Source organism: Rattus norvegicus, chromosome 7, assembly GCF_021556685.1.
Source record: "Rattus norvegicus strain SHRSP/BbbUtx chromosome 7, alternate assembly SHRSP_T2T, whole genome shotgun sequence".
Classification (NCBI taxonomy): domain Eukaryota; kingdom Metazoa; phylum Chordata; class Mammalia; order Rodentia; family Muridae; genus Rattus; species Rattus norvegicus.
In genome coordinates this window covers 108,803,414-108,825,982 of record NC_141540.1, presented here as the reverse complement: position 1 = coordinate 108,825,982, position 22,569 = coordinate 108,803,414, and the positions used below count along the sequence as shown (strand labels likewise).

General features: G+C 39.8%; 2 long non-coding RNA genes across 8 annotated transcripts in view; one reads left to right on the top strand and one right to left on the bottom strand.

Annotated features, from left to right (window-relative positions):
- Window positions 1-22,569, bottom strand: part of LOC102550565 (uncharacterized) — a 220,895-nt gene that overhangs the window by 22,112 nt on the left and 176,214 nt on the right. For 3 of the 7 annotated variants that reach the window (XR_015625648.1, XR_015625649.1, XR_015625645.1), the window contains 2 exons: window positions 7,173-7,233; window positions 5,596-5,761 (listed from right to left, as the gene is read on the bottom strand). This is a non-coding gene — a long non-coding RNA (uncharacterized LOC102550565). The remainder of the gene's footprint in view (window positions 1-5,595; window positions 5,762-7,172; window positions 7,234-22,569) is intronic. The other 4 variants (XR_015625651.1, XR_015625646.1, XR_015625647.1 and 1 more) reach the window with 2 other exon arrangements.
- On the top strand, window positions 2,051-11,569 carry LOC148004828 (uncharacterized). Its single transcript, XR_015625656.1, has 3 exons — window positions 2,051-2,192; window positions 2,297-2,396; window positions 9,560-11,569. It is a non-coding gene; the product is annotated as an uncharacterized LOC148004828 (long non-coding RNA).

Below are 22,569 nucleotides of genomic sequence, written 5' to 3'. Positions count from 1 at the left end.
AACTGAGGGGCTATGGCGTAGTGACAAGCACACAAAGATGTTCAGACACATTTTGTCGCTGAACTGCACATTTAGAATCAGTTACGGTGGTAAATTTTGTTATTTGCACTTTACCACAATCAATGGACAATAAAAAATAAAATATGATTCTCTTTTCTACAACTGCCTGATAAATATTTATTTATTTGTTTATTTATATTTTTGTTTAAAAAAAGCATTCTTATGTGACTGTTGAAAAGATTTTTCAATCAGTTCATACCTTTTCAAAGCTTAATTAGATTGCCATGGCTCTTAGAATTGGTTTTATTTCCTTAGCCCCTTGCTTTAGGCGCTCTATCCCTCTACAGTCTTCTTGCATGTACATTAATTGGAAAAGGGGACACAGCTGATTCATGTGTTTTTATCTCTAGATGTGGAGAGCAGAGGTGAAGTGGAATTAATCAAGCCACTGTTTAATTTCCAGGGCTTTCTTCAGCCTCTTTGATTGCAGACTTCTAATGCACATCAACTTACTAACACAGATGGGGTAAGAGCCACTCAAGTTTCAGGAAAGGCAGGCTCACCTTGAGTGTGATGGTGGTGGTGGTGATGGTGATGGTGATGGTGATGGTGATGGTGTGTTTTTTTTTTTGTCCTGATGTGTGACTGCTAGTCATTCTCACCTCAGTCTGACTTGCTGTGCACAAAGGCCAGAGTGAGCCTCTGCATGCTGAGAGTTAAATCTGCTCATGAGAGCTGCTGCAGAGACTGGACTTCCGGGCAAGCAGCCACACTTTGAGCCAACCTCTCTTTATCCTGGTGCTTCTAGGCATACAAGGGTGCAGGTATGAGTGGTGGAATCTGGCCTCAGACAATGGTACCAGGCCAGGTCAGAGGCCATCACCTGGTAGGACTGGAGAGTGGCACCCAGAAACCTCATCAGTTTTGGACCAAAGTTCATCTACCCCTTCTCTGGAAGCTGAAGCTGTGATTGGGGCTGGGATAGACTGGAGTGATTGCTTTATACCTGACCGTAATCATCCAGACACTCATGATGCCCAGGAAACATTAATCTTCTCTCTTTCTCCCATTTATCAAGATGATCTGGGTGGAGAACTTAGGTTCTACCTGGACCTTCATGCAAGCTTCTCTGTGTTTCCAGGACATCATCTCCTTGCTTTTCAAACTGTTATGAATGCTTTACTCTGCTAGTCAGATGCCATTTTCCTATCAGCAGTCCTACTACACTGCTTTCTCTATAGAGGTGAATGACACTGACTCCCTTTCTGTCACCTGCACTCCTTCCTTTTCTTGTGATTGGAGCGTTTCTGTCCAGCCCCTCTTTATGGAATTGATTTGTTGTTTCCTGTACCTATCTATCTTTTTATTCTCATCATGACTCTTTAGAGTCGGTATGTATATCTCTGTCTCTGTCTCTCTCTCTCTCCCCACCCCCCCCATGTGTGTACATGTGTATTAGGCATGACTATTATCACTTTTAGCTTTGTGGGCTGGCCTTTTAACAACTACTTCTGCATTTGCAAAACCATAACAGACACTACAAGTCCAATGATTGACACTGGCAGTACTCCTAACAAAACTATGTTGAAAAGTACCCAGTGGGCTAGGTTTGGCTTCATTCAACTGGTATAGATGCTGGTATAATAAACATTGAAAAATGACTTGTATCAAGCTGGTTTCATTTGTGATGAGTATACCACACAATGAAAATTTAAGGTCCCCCATTCCATATGTCATCTCCAGAAGCCTGGTGCTGTGTTTTCTTACTTAAGCCTAAACAGCAAATCTATGTGACAGTGGAAAACAGGATGCTATCCATGCACTCAGAAATGAGTTGTTCCTTTAGTAGTTACTGGGGGATTCTGGGCTTGTCATATCATGCTTCTCGGCCTCTGACCTCTAATTTAATGGGTTAGCTGCCTGTACTGGAGAACTACAAGCAAAGGTCAAAATGCTATCCCTACCTTGGGAAGTTTTATGACCTAACATGCTAGTTTGTTCTAGTATGCTTTATATTGCTGTGATAAATACCACATCCAAAAGCAACCTTGGGAGCAAAGGATTTATTTGTCTAACACTGCAACATCACAGTCCATCACTGAGGAATGTACGAGCAAAAACCTGGAGCAGGAACTGAAGCATGGACTACAGAGAAAGTCTGCTTACTGGATTGTTCCCGAAGGCTTGCTCAGGTTGCTTTTCTTATAAAACCCAAGACCACCTGTCCAGGGTTAGCATTGCCCACAGAGGGATGAACCCCTTCCACATCAGTCATTGATCAAGAAATTTCCTACAGGTATCCTTATGGACCAACCTAATGGAGGCATTTTTCTCAATTGGGATTACCTCTTCTCATATACCAGTTTAGATCAAGGTGACAAAGACCAAAGCAGCAAGTATGTAATATATTCTGTGTGGTGCTATGTTGTTGTATTGTTCTGTTGTGCTCTATTGTGCTGTGTTATGCTGTACAGAACTGGGCCAGGTTATGTTGTTGTGGCCTGATGTTGTGTTATGTAAAAGTCTCTTTTCAGTCATTGAATTTTTGAGCCTGTTCACTAGAATATTTTCCTACGAAAATACTGTAATGAGATGTTTTCTTCTTTCCTTTTATTCTTTCTTTCCCTCTACCTTTTGACTGCAAGTTCATGCACCAGATTTCACCAATCTATTATCTTCAAGACAAGTTATGCTTTGGATTCAAACCTTCAAACTTTACAAAGTTTGGGTGATACACAAGGGCTGACCCTTGGAAAAGCCCAGCACTTACACCATTTGAGGATCTTCTTCAAATAAAGAATTATGAGGCTTTAAATACAGAAATTGGATTCTATAGCCATGGAGGTCAACCTTAATCTTCCTCAACCGGGGGTTTGTTCTAGTTCACAGCCTCATTGAATGTCTCTATCTCCCTGCACAAAACACGTATACATTCTTCCTGAGCCCAGCGATGCTATGCATTGCCTTCGGTAAGTTAGATGGAATTCCCCCCCTAAATTTGTAAAAAGCTCCTTTGGTCATTCAGTCAAATACACTTTTAAAAATATAACCCTTGGAATTTTGGGGGTTGGGGAGTTATGAATATGCAATTTGAATAAGAAATAAAACCTGTTTGGGGAGGAGACTGCCATATGTACCATCTAAACATCTTCCTCTAAGGATTTTTGCAATCTTATCAGTAAGCATGACATGAAAGAAAAGTGCTACAGTGGGATTAGTGGAGAAGAATAGCTTATCTTGATTGAGTGCAAGAATTGTGTGGCCAATGGGAACCTGTTGTTAATGACACCAAGGTTGTTCTCAAACCCTGTGTTGTCCCCAGTGCTCACCAACATGATAGGCTCAGTTGTCCCTATGGTAAGCCAGTTAGAAGGAAGAGAAATGGCTATAAGCATGAACAGTAATGGTTCTAGTTAGGCATTGTGGTCATAGGTAAATTATGCTGCTTTTTGATTTCCAAGTACAACTAGTGTGTGTGTGTGTGTGTGTGTATGTGTGTGTGTGTGTGTGTGTCTGTCTGTCTGTCTGTCTGTCTGTCTGTCTTGTATTTCAGACACTGTGGCTGGTGCTTGATCAAAATGACATCATGACATTGTCTCCATAAACAGATAGATAGACTGATTATGATTTTAAGAAAATTTTTCAAATCTTATCTGACATTCAGATCTGTCTGAGCTAAAAGTGCAAACAGGAAGCTACTTTTATTCTGTCTTCCTTAGAGACAAGAAATAATATAAAAATAACCCAGAGAGCCACAAACATAAAATAGAACTTTGTGCTGACTTTCTCTTCCTGTGCATTCGAGCCCTATGCTTGACATCCTCTTTCAGCCTGGCCTTAAACTTGCTAGGATAAGATCATTCTAGATTTTAGAAATAAAATGGAAAAAAACAACAACAACAACAAAAAAAGTCAGAACCAAACTAAGAGCGACAACGGTGTTCTACAGAACATCTTAAATGTTTTAGAAGTTCAATTTGCTCATTTTTGTATGAATCTATTAGTCTTTGGGAAGAAACCAAGACATATTAAAATGCTGGCCCTGCATTAGTTCTTGTTTGTCAGTTGAAACTGTCCAGAGCTTAAGTAGTTCCCTTACTTCTGAAGCAAAATTAGAGTTTATCAAGAAAAGGTCATAACATATATTGAAGGTCAACATTAAGAGAGTAGAAAGAAAGAACAATAGAAAGAGACACATACAGAGAGAAGAATATAACTTAACAGCACATTCCAAACACAGAACTGAGCTTCTCAGGAGAGTTTAACAATGTATCTATATGTGATTTGGGTAGTTTTGAAGATATAGTTTTCAGAGTCTTAAAATATTAAGCAAAAATACTTTGTCATCTTATTTTTATATAAGATACTTTCTTTAGAAAAATGGGATTATAGGGTGATTTTTGCTATAAAATGGTCAATATTAATTTTCAACTTGACAAGATCCAGAATCAACCTAGGCACCAAGCTTCCTGCACACCTGTACAAAGTTATTTAGATAAAAGTGGTCTCTGGATATGCCTTGAGGAATTATCTTTATTTAGGTTAATTGAGGTGAGAAGACCCATACTACAGACACTATTCTCTGAGTCTCTACCCTGACCTGAGGAGAAAGGCCAAAGCTGGCTGCACAGAAGCAGTCACTGCCTTCTGCCTTTAGACTGTGAAGCAATGTGACGAGCGGCTTCAAGCTCCTGATGCCTTGACTACCCCACTCTGAGGGGGTGTGCCTTTAAAGTGTTAACCAGAAACAACCCTTCTTTCTTATGTTGCTTTTGCCAGCATATTTTATCCTAGCAACAGGGAAACTAATATACATCCCAGAGTTAGTGTTCCTATAAATGGTGATTAGATAAACACTTAGGACCAAAGACTTGGAGGAAACTCAGATCCACAAGGCCAGGAAGTCAGGTGTGTATTTTGACTGTAAACATGGTTGATAATCATGATTGTCAGTGAGCAGGGATGAGAGGCAGCTTCCTGTTGCCATGCACTCTTGGTTATTCTGTCCTTCCCACCCTTATGAGATTTCAATTCTACTAATATTAAGATTCAATGATGGCCAAAGTTTACTTCTCTGAACTTCTTACTCTGAAAGGTGGAACAAACCATTTTGAAGCAAAAAGCCCCAACCTGAATAATCTAAGGGGGACATGAAAAAATCTAAACTTGAGGATTTCATAAATATGGGTAAAAAAGCACACATGGCTTATTGGAACACCAAACCACATAAACAACAAAGACTAATCCTAACATAGAAGGATTTTATTTTATCATGAGTTGCTTGAGAAGCATTGTATTAGAAATCATAAAAACTGAAGGTAGCATCTGAGGAAAACCATGGCTGACTGTAACACACTGAACAGTTATCAATATTTAGTTATACAGAATTCTGTTTCAATAATGACACAGGTTCCCCTTCATGCTCAGTACAAAGCACCTGATGCCATCTGGTTTTGGAGGATGACTGTCCTCATCTCAACATTAGAGCTTAAGAGTGAGGTTGCTGGACTGTAAAATAAATACAAGCTGAAACAAAAGCACACTGCTTTTATATAGTTAAAATATAAGAACACACAGAAGAAGCTCCGTGCTTACCTGATTTCCTTTAATTTAGTTGATAGTTTTGTGGTGGTTCTTGTGAATACACGTAGACTGCTCGTTCTCTTGATTAAGATGGCCCATGACTCTCTCATATTCCTCCTCGGTGACTAACACAAAACCCAAAACATACTAGCACTGGTTAAAGACATAAACCTGTAGACTAATAAAAAAGGAATGTCATTTGTACATAGCATGTTCACGTTGCCATTTTGAAAACTGTAATGATAGTTTGTCAAGCCTAGCCCTTCAAGAACAGAACTGTGTCTTTTTGAAGAATTGAACCACACCAGTCAAGAACGACTGCTGCTTGGTCTGAATATTGGAAGTATAATGACTTTGAAGTGGTGTCTTTCTTCCACTTAATGATCCTAAACATTAAAGAAATTGGAATTGGCAGGGTCTATGGGGCTACTGTTCTTTAACATCCTGGGGCTTCCAAATGGTGGCTTTATGCTGCCAGTTAGTATAATATTAAAGATTAATAGGCAATAAAACAGAGACAGGTGACCAACCATAAGTTGTCATGAACAGCACATGGGAAACAATTTCCAGTTTATGTTGCTGGATAAGACAGTGATTGGCCATAATGGCACCTTGGTTTCACAGACTGGCTTCCTCAGAGAACCAAAGGTCCTTGAGCATAAGGCTTCCGATCTTACTAACAAGCATCAGTGATGACACTTTGATGATAAGAAAAGTCCCCTGTAAACCCCTATGAGCTTAGCATATCCGTCCCCCACTGTTTATGGCCAATGGTATTTGAATGAGCCCATTAATCTAACAAATTGAGCAAGTGTCAAGTCCAACACTGTACACAGGCATAGCTACTGTTACAGAGTTATGAAGGGCTTTTTGCAGCTGACACAGTATGCATTTATTTTTCAAAATAATCATGTTATCTCCCAGAGGATGACAAGCATCTTTTTTCCAGTAGAGTCCAGGCATCTTCCCCAGTGGATCTCAAACATATCTTCCCAACAGAACCTAATGGAGCCAGGTATTTCTCCTAGTGGAACCCAGACATCTTCACTCAATGAAGTCTAGGCATATATTCCAATGACTCTCAGGTATCACCTCCCAATGCAACCTAGGCATCTTCCCTCACTGTAGCTCAAGCATCCTCCCCTACTGTAGCCCAGGAATCCTCCCCAGTGGAACCCAGACATTTTCCCCTAGTGGATCTCAGTCATTGTCCATCAGTTCAGCCCAGGCATCTTTCCATATTAGAGCCCAAACCTCTTCTCTCTGTGGAGCCAGGTGTCCCCTTCCAAGAGAGCCAATGTTCCTAGTATCTGGCTGATATTACATGTAATTGGCCTCATGTAAGATTCAAGCAGTCCTACCACATTGGAGAGGAATGAGTAATCTGAAAGGATACACATGGATGAGTCTTGTACCTACATACCCTGGATGTGTGAAAGAGAATACCAATGTTTTGCCCTCTGTTTCCATGATCCTCTTTAAATGTAAGAACAATTTGTTTGATTTGCATAATTGTGAAGAATATTTGGAATATTGTATGGAAAGTGCTTTAGTATGTAGCTGGTGTTAAATAAATATTTAATTCTTACTTGTTTAAAGTGCAGGGTCATGTGCTCTCCTTGTTCCTTTTAGCTCTGGGCAGAGTTTCTGCTGAATAGAATAAAGCAATAAGGAAGCGAGGGAGGAAAAGTCAGTATCGTTAAGTCATGTGAGTCATTTTTTAGTAGCAGAAAAATAGGAAATCTAGAAGTAGTCAACTGGAATCTGAGAATGTTAGATTTGAGACATGTTAATAGGCATTCCTTATCCAAGCAAAGGAAGGTGAATGTATGAACAGTAGGCTGAGAGTGAAGGTCAAAGCTTTGCATCCTATGCCTGTCATTTCTTAGCTCTTTAATACATGTTTGTTAGTTTGTTTGTTTTAATACATAGCTAATCAGAGTGTGTCATCTTTTGGGGTTTCTCGGGTTTTAATTTTTAAATTTTTCTCAACTACAAACTTTACATCTTCATGTATATTCATCAATATCCGTCTTTAAAAAGCAAGAATTTGTTTTTCAAAAGATCCACTTATAGCAATCAAGTCTGTTGGCAATTGATTAAAGAGTCACAAGCAGTCACGCAAAGTAGTTACGGGGACAAGTGCCTTGTATTTAGTGCTGCTGGCACAAACCTTCGGGAGCCAGAACTGTTTTTGTATATCTGGCGTCAGTGGGCTAGGACGCAAACCTCTACCTCACACTTGGGGAGAAGAACATCTCGGTGGACGTAGCCAGAGGTTTTAAATGCTTCATGGGCTAATTAGTTTACACAATTTTAAAATGCACTCATAAAATAACAATTTTGGACATTTGTGAAAACAATCAAGTATCAACCTATAACAAAAATATCATTTCATAACCAAGCAATGGCGACACATGCCTCACATGAGTTCCAGAACTCGGGAGGAAGAGGCAGGTGATTCTCTGAGTTTGAGGCCAGCCTGGTCCAGTGTGTTCGTGGACAGCCAAAGCTACACAGAGTAACCCTGCCTAAAAAAGCCGTGTGTGTATGTGTGTGTGTGTGTGTGTGTGTGTGTGTGTGTGTGTGTGTGTGTGATGTATATATGACCACATATGCGTGTATATAGATATGTCATAAAGGGCATTTGGTTGAGAGTTGGTGCCTAAAAATTAACAGAAGGAAGCACACATATTTCCCCTCTACAGGACAGCCAAGGTTGCTCTTCTCCACCCCTGACCACAAACCTTTCCATGATGAGGTCCTCCCACACAGCCATTAGGATAGACTCTGCTGTCTCCCATGATCTTGGGGGCTGTGAATGTGGCTGGTCTACCAGATGCTTCCCATTCTTGGGGGTTTCTCAACCCATTCTGCCCAGCCCACACTTCTACAGTTTCTCACCCAGCTCTCCTCAGTCACTATGGTGGACATGCCATCTGTTTTCAGATAGTATTGTAGCTGTTCTAACCAGATTTAATATGCATTTTAAAGAATTATATGTATGCATGTGTACATATATACATATATGTGCTCTATATGCATGTGCAAGGGCATGTCTATAATTTCTAATCAATTCTCCTTTATTATTTCTGATGTCAGAGTTCTCATTATCTCCTGACTCTCAGATGCTTTTTGCCTGGTTTCTTGAAGCAGGAATTTGAGCAAGGAGAAATCTTATTTAGAAAAAAATGATATCCAAGTTCTTAAATAATTTCAAAGAAAGGTTACATAATTTAGAGGAAACACAGTTACGGGAAATGTAATAGGGAAATGGACTAGAAACTATTTCTGAACTAGATATAAGGCAGACATAATCCAATGATCAGAAATACTGAGTGTAAATCAATCCTCTGTCCTAGCAGAGTTTCTTTAAATGCTTCGAAGTCTTTTCCTTTCCGGGGCAGGCTGAACTTTCTTCTTAAAGTTTGCGTTTGCCTTGCCCCCTATAAATACAACTTCCTTCATGGTTTAAAATTCCAATTTATTGTTTATCATAAGTCAGTCACTTCTTCCTGTGAAGATGTAGAGCACTACAAAGTTAGTAAGCACATCTCCATCTAAAGCAATGGTTCTCAACCTTCCTAATGCTTTGACCCTTTAACACAGTTCCTCCTGTTGTGGTGACCCCAAACCATAAAATTATTTTCATTACTACTTCATAACTATAATTTGCTATTGATAGGAATTGCAATGTAAAGACCTGTACTTTTCATGCCAGGATCATTGGCCCTCAAAGGGGTCATGACCCACAGTTTAAGGACATCTGATCTAAAGTGAGAGTCTCAAAATTCATAGATCTGAAGTCACAAACTCTGAGTCTCAAAGCTGAAGAATCAACAAATTTCTCAGCAGGAGAGAGATTTTAACATTAGCCTTTTGCCATTAAGTCAAGCACCCTTGTCAAAGTATCAGATGCTTAACAAATTAAATGCTCTTCAAAAATTCATGAATATTTAACATATATCGGTTTTAGGCAGTGTGAACTGATGTTTCTGCGATGTTCAAATCCAGTCTCGGAGATTTAAAAATTACTTGATGCGGAATAAAAAGCCAAATACACTTAATTGGAGGAGAGTTTATAAGAGGAATGGGTACCATGTTTAAATGAAACATATTTACAAATCCTTCACCGGTAAAAGCAAGCCTCATAAAACCAGATGAAGAAGCAGGTAATCAGGTGCCCCATACTAACGTCAATTAAAATTACTAGGGCAGAAGGATGGAAAAAGTTTGTGGGGGCTGGTGGAAGTGGATACACTAAATGGAAGACTATGTAACATCAGCAAGTCTATCGATTTTTGGAAAGCTAACAAGAGTTAATGGACCAGAAAATGTGTCTTCATTTCCCTCATTCTGAGAATAATAGACTGTACAGTAATAGAAGCGTTGCTCAAATGCAATATGAAAACTCATGGGTGAACCTCATCTGAAGCAGTGTTAGGAAAACATATGGTAGTTATGGAAATGCTTCCCTTTGAATGCTCATAATTACAGAGTTCAGCTCCTTCCATGCGATACAAGCAAGTCTCCAATAAATAAAGAAGTGATAAACCAATCTGCCCACACTGCTCTGCACAGCAGTGTTAGGAACAGCAGCCATTGTGAGGAGGACATCTCTGGTGACAACATCTGGAGTACAGAGCATGGGATGGAATTTAATTCAAGTTCAACACTTCCAAATAATTTGTTCGGAGAGAACAACAGAGTTCATCAAATATAATGACATTTATGGGTGCACAGAATATATGGATACTTCAGGTTATAATTCTACAAAACTGGCAACTTTATACTATAACCAAGTCCTTTTTTTCTTTTTTCAATTCGGAAGGGCCTGCCTTTTCTGTGAACTTATCGCCAGATAAACAGGACCTGCAAAGGGCAAGAAAATCATCAGTGGGACACAAAGAACCTTCTAAAAAATATGATTCTGAAAGATTTCTGCTCCCTAAGTTCAGATAAAATGAACCTGGAAAGCAGTGACCAAACTCCACAGTTATGGAGTATAGAGAATATGACCTATGGAAAGCCAGAGTCCCTAAAAGGCTCAGAGACAGAAGCGTGAATCTCCAGAGAAACCTGATGATCTGCTGGTCATACAGCAGCCTTCTAGAAGCTGACAAAGTAGGCTGAGTCCTCATTCTAGCTGAGCCCAGTGGGTTACGATTAGTCTGAGATAACCAGCAAGACCCTGTTCTCCTCTCTAAGGATCAAATCTGAGATATTGATAGCTGACCCCATGGACTGAATGATTAACAGTGGCAATCCACTAAGGAGCTCGTACTAGCTCGAGGAAAGAAGTGCAAACACATGCTCTGAAAGGATATCTACTGGCAAAACAAATGCTGAGAACATGGGAAACTTAAGCGTGAGAACAGAATGATGGCCTCTAAGATTGCTTTCAGCAGAGAAAAAAACATCAGAGCAGCAGATGCAGTTGACTCCCATTACTGGAGGTAGTTTGCTTCCAGAATAGCTGTGAGCAGTTAATGTTGAACCATTATGTCTCAGTGTTAACTGTTAAGTTCCTGGTCTTGTATAGCCATGCAGAACCTTTATGAATCCATATATGTTCATTGCATGTTTCTGTTTAAAAGCACCTTATATAGTAGATACTATAGATTCACTGGCATTGAGTGCACGACCAATACAGTTGATTTATGAACAAAACTAATGGGATACTATGGGCAGTGATGGCAATTAAACACTGTGATCAGGGCTATTCTAAACAGGAACACACACACACACACACACACACACACAAAGCATAAAAGCAAAACAGATCACAGCACTAATAGTCATAAAGAAGACATTTATTAACAGAGGAGTACTTAAACAGGATGGCAGAACATGGTACTGTTTCATATTATCTGTGGGGGTTGTGTGCCTCAAAAGACTAAAATTTTTCTTCATTCTGCATATATGTGCTTTAATTATAAAACTTACATTCTGAAACAGAATTTATGAATAAAGAGACTGAATTTCATATAGAAATATTTTTTTAAAATGAAGAAAACTGATTCTGGAGGAGAATTACTTCTTAAGAATTCGAATGACCAAGTAGAAGAAATAACTTACCCCAGCATAAAATGGTGTAAACATTCAATTGTGATACAAAAGTTAAAAATGAGGATGGGGTTAACTTGCATATATTGCTACTACTATTAACAGAAGAATAAGAGACAGAAAGGGAGTAACGATAGAACGGGTAGAGCATCAGGAAACAAATGTATTAAGTCGAAAGTTCTATGCATGATTGACAAGAGAATACATTTTCACACAGCAAGCCAGGATTCTGGCAATGTTCTTTGTTTTTTAACCTCAGAGACAATGAGAAAATGTTTCAAGTTTCCATATAGAAAGGGAAATATAAAAATAAAAACATCAAACTGAAAGAGTGCTTTTCACTCTCAGCACCAAGTTACAGATGAAGCTTTGTCTGGCTGCTCTGAGAATGAACTCTGACACAGCTACAAGGAGGGAGATTTAGTTGTTGGTGGGAAAGAAAGATACCCATAGAAACGTGTAGGTTCAGAGAGCATAATATTCATACACCTCGGCTGGAGGAAGTGCTAAGTTAGAAACTCTAATCAAATAACGAGTCAATCAAATGGAAGACCTTAAGGCAGAGGAGGGATAAAACTGAGTAAAAAACAAATAAAGATGAGAGAAGAGAGAGAACTATGTAATTCCCTAAAGTCTTGGAATAATAGCACAAATGCCAAAAACATTCTGAAATGAAAGTCACATGCTACGATGAAGAATGCATAAGTTAGTGAGGACCAACTCCTTCTGTTAATGAAACTCCAAAGCATGAAATGTACCAGAGAGGACTAATAAAATGGCTCTTAATTCTTACCCTTAAGTTAAAAAGAAATCTCTAGGGAACTGTATTAAAGGGCCTTAATGAGCAGAAATAATTGATGACATATTTCAATATTACAGTAGAGGAAGGGGTATTTTTAAGCTTCACAAATAAGAGTTGGTGCTGGTATCAATGACAGCAGTGTGTATTCTAAAATATCAAGAGGCACTGTAATAGCACCAGAACAATATAAACAAACAGAAGGAGGCTGTGAAAATAAAACAAAAAAAAATAATTAAACGGTGAAAGTAATAGGTAGGTACTCTGAAGTGAAGCATGCCCTCCTATAAGGAGGATGGAGTTTTTGAAGACTCAGGGGGGTAAAAGAATTCTAGAAACTTGGAATGCTCAGGAACCTTGCACAATTCAAAAAGCCACAAGGTCCTCGATGCTCCTTCTAGGGTTGTATAATCAGTAAACAGTTTCTGGGCGATGAAAAGCTCTCTTGCCAGGCGGTGCATGCCAGTTGGAACAGGAGCTTCATGGATGTCGCTTTTCTGGGTCACCACCCATGCTCAGTGGATCTTTCAGTTGTTCAGCTGCCTTCGAGTTACACACACTCATATACATCATCTTCCCTCTGTATAGTAGGGAATCAGACATTTGTTCACAAAGCTAGACTTGGTTAGAGTTGTTTTGTTAATCTTTCATCAGTGCCCCATCTGAGGTGAATAGACACTTGTTTACCTATTCCCAGAAAAAGTTTCACAATGCACCCGACTGGAACACTGACAAAACCAGAGATGAATTGGAGAAGAACAGCTCTGGAGTGCATATGACATTCAGCTGAGGCTTTCCATGCTAGAGGCTGAGTATCTGGAGTGGTGGCTCTTTTACTCTGTGATATGGAAAAAAAATGCATCCTTGATGTAGAAGTTACATGTTCCCTGCTGTGAGTGATAAGATATATAAACAAGGCTGAGCTGCCCAGAGGGGACATGGGAAGCCCCAGAGTGGCTGCCTTCTTCTACATGGTGTGGAGTGACATGGCTTCTTGGAGAGTGGGGTCTTGCACATGACAAGTCATAGAGGGGGAAGAGAAGATGGGACAGCAGTTGTGTCTTCTTTGCTGAGGCCAATAAAGGAACAGAATGGAGATTAAGGTGTTTAGCAAGAAAGAACTTGTTTATTTAGAGAGACTGCAATGGGCAAAAAGACATACAGATACCTGCTTTCTCACCAGGCCTTGCTTTAGCAAGAAAGATGAGGGTAAGGAGCCTGGGAAATGTTGCCTTTCTACTTTTTGCCATTGACAGAACACAGCAAACAGCAGTATATATTAGATCTATTCTAAACAGTCTTTTCTGGGACCCAAAGACTTAGAACTTTTGAAAGCACTGGACAATAAAGAGGAAGAGAAAGATAAAATTTACAGCATTAAGAAAATCCCTCTCAGGTCCAACCTTTAGTACAGAAGAAAGGAAAATATATGATCCTCACATTTGGATAGGGATCTTAATAAACGCTAACTGCTCGAGTTGGGAAGATAGTTTTAAATAAGACATGAGAATACACAGGAGAAAACTGAGTTCTGCACAAACAAAGAAACTGACAATTATAACCGTTTACCACATCCTGACACAAATGTTCCACAACCTTAAGCAATAGGAAGATCAACCCTGGTGGGCAGGATCCTAAAATACTTTAGATCTTAGCTCTCATTTTTTGAGGTCTCTACGAAAATTAGAGACTAGGAGATAATGACAGGAAGTGACATTTAGGAGGGCACTGGGTGTGTGTAGAGCAGTGTCTGATCCCATGTCACTGGCTCTGAAGACTTAAGAGAGAGAGAGATGTGGTTCTTCAACAGTGCCCTAGGAAATGTATATTTGGGGAACATTATGATGGGATGCTGACTTCATAAGTCTAAAAAGGGTTCTATTAACCTTGTTTACTCAAAGGCAAATGTGGACTGATTTGTGCCAAGCTAAGATTCCTGGGGGAGAAAAAGAAAACATCAGAAATCCAGATGCTGTGCTACTGAGCCTCTGAAGTCTTTAAAGTCTAGTGATGGTTGGCTGAAGAGTGAGTAGAAGAGCAGGACAAGTGAAATAATTACAATTTTCCTAGAGGGAGACAACTACGCTCTCTCGTTCGACCTTCAGAGGGTGCTGTGTACATTTCACCCCTGCAAGAAAATATAATAGCAGTGAATTTTCTTCATCTAACCCGGGGCCCTTTTAGCAACTACACAGGCTCCGTGGAGAAATAGTAGGCATGAAATGTGCTAGAGCCAGGAAGCCAGTTCCAGGAGTAGCCAGAGCACATAGTGGTATCCAAGAAGGGCTCTTGGATAATAGAACAGCTGTGGTTTACAGCTAGAGAGGGTAGTAGCTTCTGCCAATTCTGATTTCTATATGCAAGGTGGCTTTCTTGTGTGAAGAAAACAATTGACATAATTGATGGTGGCCTTTTATGCTATACTGGATCTTGCTGCCATCATTTACTTTACCACCCCGTTTTCCGCTGAATTCCAAGACCTACTAGTATTTTCTTAAAGTGCGTGACAGTGAGCCTTTAGACATCCTCTTCACCAAAAAAGGGCTTTCATTATATAATACAAACTGCCGAGTGACTTACGATCTACAAAAGTACCTGGAAGAACAGTAAAAACAACAGTGAAAATTTGAATAAAGGTACCATGTATGGTGGAAAAAACACCCCCAAGAGCTATAGAGGTTATTAGATTAAAAAAAATCCCAGCATTGAGGTGGGTTACTTCCTATTAGGTTATTGTCCAGGTAAGACTTTGAGACCTTCCTCATAATGAAAGCTATTAGCAGTGGTGTAGATTTCATGAAATAACGACACAATAGGTCGCTAGTGCTGAAAGGGCCATATCCCTTGGTGAAGCTGAGACTGAACTAAAAGTATCCTTTATGTTGGTTAGCTCTTTCATAATGCCAAAAGTTGGTAAGTAGCCTATTGGAAGAGAACTGTTCATTGACAACTCTGGTCATGTTTAGATCATCCCATATACTATACTACCAACATGTTAGGCAGAATGTACCCATTAGTACAATAGTGGCACAATTGTTGTGGATCCACCCAACTTCCCTACACTGTGATACAAGGCCTACTTCACCAAAACACACATGTCTGATACTCTCATCCAGGGCAAAAGCCTGGGAGGCCTTGAGCCTTGGTATAGAAACAATCTACTATTTTTTGTCGAGTATGATAAGTCTATCAAATTGCCTTCTAAATAGTTATATTTATACCCATTAATTCTTACTGCTGTTAGCCTCAATCACAGTGGGCAAACTTCTTTTTGTAGGGAGAGGTTATTACTATTGAAACTCACAATTGCTCACCCTCCTAAAAATATCTAACTTGTAGCAGAGTGCCTTAATGTTTAGCAATGATTTGAGGAAAATTATTAGACATCCATATCACTCCCTCCAAAGCTTAGTGAGTGTTAGAAAAGAGGGAGCAGAAGAATGAAACCGACAGAAAAAATGAAGGGGTGATTTGTAGCCAGTTTCTTTTTTTTTAATTTTTTTTTATTTTTTTTATTAACTTGAGTATTTCTTATTTACATTTCGAATGTTATTACCTTTCCCGGTTTCTGGGCAAACATCCCCCTAATCCATCCCCTTCCCATTCTTTATGTGTGTTCCCCTCTCCACCCTCCCCCCATTGCCGCCCTCCCCCAATAATCACGTTCACTGGGGGTTCAGTCTTAGCAGGACCAAGGGCTTCCCCTTCCACTGGTGCTCTTACTAGGGTATTCATTGTTGTAGCCAGTTTCTTGCATTTAAGCATTCTGTCTTGAAGGAAAGAGGAAAGTTTGTAAGACCCATGGAGCTATCAAAAATCTGGAAGCTCACAAAATGTCAAAAATTAGAAGCTTAAGAGTTACAAGACTCAAGAGACCCCTGAGACAGACAGACAGACAGACAGACAGACAGACAGACACACACACACACACACACACACACACACACACACACACACACACACTTAACACGCAAAATTAAGAGCTAAGATGCAGCTTCTTTCTGAAGGAGCTGCCCACACATTGAGCAAGGAAGTCTGGGTAGGCACCTTGCCTGAATCATTATCCTTTGTGGTATGGGCCCTTTGATGATGAAGCTGCTTTTGAGGAACCTGTGATCACATACATAGCTCTTCACCCACTTTTCTTGTGAGGAATCACCATGATCAACTTGAGTTGAATTTTTTCCTTGGTCATCAGTGCTCTATCTATTATTGATCTATGTTTTTCCTTGTCTCCCACTGGTGCTTTTTTCTATGCTGTATGTGGAAGGGCAGAGGTGGTCAAGCTTTTTAAAAAACTAAAACCCATCTCTATATTGATAACAGAAAATAAATTATACTTAAAATGGAGCTTAAAATAATAAATGAGTAGACACACCACACACACAGTAATTAGTCCATAAAAGCAATTGGAACATAACTAGCAGAAAAAATGTCTGCTTACAACCATCTGTAACTCCAGTTCCAGGGAATCAGACACCCTCTTTTGGCCTTGTCAGGCACCTGGCACTCAATGGTGCACAGACCTATGTAAAAGTTAACATTAAGAAGAAAATACAGAATTACTAGATATGTAATTTCTATGTAATAAACAGAAGAACCTACCACTTCAAATAATTTGAGTGACTTAACCACATAGAATTATAAGGGAATAATATATGTAATTGTACAGAAAATAAGTAAACATGTAATAAATCTTTAGAAATGAAGGTCTCTTGCACAAAATGAAAACCACCAAAACAATTCAGAAACAAGCAGAAAATCCAAATGGACAAAATACCCCTCAAAAGATGAGAAATGCTGTTCGAGGTGCATTGTAAAGTCCGTCAGAATTAGTTTCTTTCACAGCTGGGTTCTTTGTGGTCTGCACAGAGCATGTATTTTCAAGGCTTTGCAGAAACATCTGATGTTTTAATAAACATAGAAAGCCCAACAATAGAGAACTCTCAAGCCAGTATACCCAGGATAGCTGTGAATGCAACCCAACACTGAATTTATAAACTTATTTAAAACATTTAAAATTTTTGCCTTTTCTTTTAAAATTGTAATTCCCTCTATAGTTCTCAGGCAGGAACTTTGTAAATGACATCAGGGTGCAATATCAAAGGTTAGACATACTTGGAACCTTACAAAGTCCTGCAGACTGTACAAAAACAATAATTATTAAAACTACACATCACTCTTATATAGGACCTGGTGTACAAATTTTACGATATTAAATAGTAAGCTCCAGCAAGGAATTATTCACTCCTAGTGTGCTCTACTATGGAATCTAGTGGTGCAGTAATAATAGAAGTCTTCATACAAAATATATTTTCTGCACTGACTCTGTACCAGGTGCCCTTCTATATAACATATACATACTAGCATATGCTCTCTCCTGTAGTCCTATTTCATTATTGCAATCATAAATATCATAGAATTGTGAAAGCAAAAAGCCCAGGTTATAAGAAGAAAAGCTAAGATCCCATCATTACACAATGGATGAGGCCAGGACCCTGCCTAATCCCTGCCTAGAAGTGTAACTTGCAGCTCTTGCTTAGGTCTGGTAAGAGAGAGGAAGGAGGAGTCACATGAATAGCTGCTGGAGAGGATTCGACACACTTCTGTCGCTACTGTGACTTTAAGAAAAATACTAACTGAAAGTAGGCAATGATTCACTATGTAAATCCATTCCTTCTCAGAGGATGTTTAACATGATGAAACTGTGAAGGCATTGCTCTGAAATCCTGCACAAGATAGGAGGCCGATTAATCCCATCAATATTCAACATTTTGAGTTCTCACAAATGCAGTGTGACATAAAGTGACACAGTAATTTAAAACACTGTAAAGGAATCCTCGGAGACAATGCCTCAGCAGCTCTAAACTCATTCTGACACGTGGCTGTTTTTCCTGTTTCTTCCAGCATCAGCACCACTGGGATCCTGTCATGCTCACTGCCTTTGCTCTGATGCCACTTTCCACTCCAGCAATCATAGTATGCCTTTCCTCATCTTTGCACTGAAACACATGGAACCAAGCTGATAGCACAGATCTCTGATCCTACCACCAGGAGATGGATCCAAGACAGTTCTGAGTTTAAGACCAGTCTAGGGCTATGAAGGGGGAAAAAAGTATATTATTAGGTAGTCCTGTAGATTTGCTTTTTCTCCTATCTCCTTCTACTTATTTATCCTTGCCACATTGCAGGCTAGCTCTTGTTCCTACTACTCGGTCCCAGAGGATTTATATCATGATCACAACACCTCACTGCCGGTGAATCCTCTCTCTGCCATCATTGCCAAATATGAGTGATGTGGCTAGCAAATGCAGTTCTCCTAAGACACAGGACTCATCTCTATAGCAGCCTGGAGTGTTGGCTGCTCACATTTGAGTCTCTTACCAGGAATTTCACAAGGAATCTCATCCAAGATAATATCCCCTTCCTAGAGATTAACCTTATCCAGTGACTGATACAAATGGATTGTGAAGGCTAGGATCTTTGTGTCAACCCAGGAAATCCTTATCAAATATCCTTTGTTCTCATTCAGGTATGGTTCCTAAGAGTGTACTTCAAAACCTTCTTCCTGAAAACATGTCTCAGGGTCTGTTTTCCAGGGACACTGACCTGTGACAACCATCCACAGCACTGAGAGTGCTGGTCACCCCTCCTTGCTGATACCGTATTGCTTAGTTGTAATGGTCTCCTCCTACAGAACAAGCCTCCTTTTCCTATGTCTCCTTTGTAGGGTTCTTCGTTTTTTTTTTCTAGATCCTAAGGTCACAGCTCCTCCCCAAATCTGACCCTGTTCTCTTTCCATCTGCATTCCTTCCTTGCTGATTTCATTCCCTTCACGGCTTAAAAGATCATAGGTATGCTGAAAACCTTTAGGTGTCTATCTTCAGTAACCCCAATTGCTCATCTCGCAGTGTCCCCATCTCAGTTAATGAAAAATCCATTCTTTTAGTTTCTCAAGCACAAACCTGATTTCTAATCAGTTTGGACACCTCTATGTTTTTTAGACTCACTGTCCAATGTGACAAGAAATCTCCTGGGCCCACCACTAGGGCATGATCCAGATTCTGGTCCCTTTTCGCCCTGCACTCTGCTCAAGGCTATACACCTGCAAATCTTTACTTTTATTGTTTCAACAGAGCAATCAGAGTAAATCTTTTCAAACATAAGTTATAAGGTTATAAGTTATACATTATAATGGGCAGGCAAATATGGCAATGACCACACAGGCATTCAACTGTAAATAGCACCTCCTTGACGTCACCATTGCAATCAGTCTTCTAAATGCTTCCCTCCCAGAGCAGAGCATGCTGACTGATTTTCTGTTGTAGTCCAATGGTTACAATAGGTCTCCAAGATGGTCCAGTGCTGGTCTGCATGGTGAATGTGTACCAAGATGTATAGTAAAACTAGTCAGGAAGGCAGGGAAGAGGTGAAGGAAAGGAAGGAGTGGGCTACAACATTCTTTGTCTGAATAGAGGCATTTTTACTAGTTAAGATGTGGTGAACACCAAGCATTTCCTGTGTGAGTTCCTGTTGTTCTGAGTCTTCTTGTGTAATTCATACTGCTGATATTTTAAAAGTTTGCCAAAAAATTTCCTCTCTATTAAGTTCTCATCATCTGCCTTTGCCTCCCCTTCTTTCTGGTTCCCTTTGTCCTCCATCCCCCAGCAAATCCCTTAAAAAGAACTGTTGGGTTCACCATGTTCTCTCCTGTTCCTCTATCTAACTTCTTCTGTTCCTAGCCCATCCACCATCACAGCATTCCTACCAGTTCTACAGAGACACTTTATCCAGTCCTGTTCTCCATTCTGTAAATTTCCTGTGTTACAGTTTTGATCACTTTACAGTGGTCACTCACCCTGGCAGTCTATCTGTTCCAGAAACACAAACACCTTGGGCTGTCCAAACTCTCAACATGTAGGAGCCTAGAGAAGCCTTGCTCCTAACGCAACAGGGACGCTGCTAACAGCATAGGTTTCCATACTTTTCACACTTTTGCTCATGAAGGAAGGCTCATATTGTGGATCATGGAGCTCTTAAAGCTTAGATGTATCACTTTCATGTAAAGAACTACACTTTAATCTCACAGAAAGCCAGCTGCTGTTATCAAGTCAACAAAGATTTATGACTGACACCAACAGGAAACAAGGTCTTTTGAGGATTAGGTAATATATAAAAAATTTAGTAGCCCCAAATTCAATGCATTACTCTAGCACTATCACTTAAAACTTCCCATGGAAAAAAATAAAGCATATATCTGTATTCTAGGTGTATGGTTGTAATTATGAATGCATATATGTATGTGTCACAGCGTCTACTATATCTATATGGATGATGAAATTCATAAAAGAATAAAAAAGAGAAGTGATGAGGGAAATGTCTCAAAACATTTGCCCTACAAGCTTGTGGACTTGAGTTTTTTCTCTGGAATCCATATAAAAAGCTGGAAGCAGTGGTCAACATCTGTAACCACAGCAAACCTAAGGTAGTAAAGGAGACTGAGATATGAGAATTCACCTCAAGCTCATGGGGTTGCTAGCCTGGGATACACAGAGCAGAAACAAACATTAGAATACCTGTTTCACAAACAAAGTAGAAAAAGGGAACTGACTCCTGAAAATTGTCCATTCATCTCCACATGTGTGCAGTGGCACACACACACACACACACACACACACACACACACACACACAGAGAGAGAGAGAGAGAGAGAGAGAGAGAGAGAGAGAGGCACACACGTAATTCAAAACATAAATATTCTAAGTGAGGTAACCCAGACCCATAAAGACAAATGGCACATGCTCTCTCTTATATGTGGATGCTTTGAATCTCTAGACATACATGTTTAAATTGAAGTACACACAGAAGGCAGGGTACTAGAAAGGGCCACAGAGTGGGGTTGTTTCAAGAGAAGGAGGCTAGACACAGATTGCATAATGGGGAAATAATGGAACAGAGATAGGGATAAATGGGCTGGTGATAGGAAGGCAGGATAAAGAGAAGAGTATAGGAGGGCATCATTAACACTGAATGCTTTTGAAAAAGCTATAAGGAAACTTACTAATATAGACATGTAAGAGAAGTTTAAATAGAATTACCCTGTAGCAGAGAAAAAATGTCTCAAATGGGCACCATAGACTAGCAAATAAAAAACCTAGTACTGGGTAAGTGGTACCTCTTTTGGAGGCATTGGTCAATGGGGTTTCATAAATTGCCCCCTCAAACACTACAGGATATTGTCATTGCTCTGTGTTAGTATCCATAACATAATACAAGAATCTATTGCTGAAGTCATCATATACTTGAATCACAAGACATAGAAAAATCAAGCTGGTATAAACTTAGAAGCTTCACTTCTATGCACTACCTTCACAGTGCTGAAAAGTGCTATATACATTACCCAGAGGAAATAAGTAATAAACAGCTTATCTAGCTGTGATCCCTGTGAGCTACAACAATAGCTGCCCTAGCAATATCTACCTGATGCTACAATAGTGACATAAATGTTATAGGAGTAACCAAACACATTCTGCTTGGATTTAAAGTTCTTCCCATAAGACCAAACTCATGTTGGCCTGGTTAACTGGGTCTAGAACCCATAGCTGCTAGTCTGAGAGAACCCAATACTCTGATTCTACAAAGTTGAATAGTAATGAACTACACCCTACGTTCTATTCTTTATACCAATAAATTAGTGCACCTCTCAACTCTCATTAGAGAAACTTCTTTTTGTAGTATATGCCAATGACAGAGACCCACAATGGTCAAAATGCAGAGAACAAAAAACCATGGAGTGTTCAGCTTTAAATGGGATCAGGAATCATCATGGGAAATGGGACAGAAAAAGCATAAGAGCCAGATGTAGTGGACATCTGCAGTGATAGAGAATTCCTCAGACATGACAGGCTCATTGTACCCATGAGCTCACTGCAGCTATGACTACATGCAAAGGAGTTGAACAAGAGCAAGACAACTAAGAGTCTACAGGGATGGGGAAGGTACCCATGCATGAAATCCCTTGTTCCTACCTCAGGAGCCATTGCAATGGATGGCAGGTGGGGGAAGAAGAATCAGTGTTCCTTAGGAATGCAGCCCTCAAAAGGCTATCCATACTCTAGTAA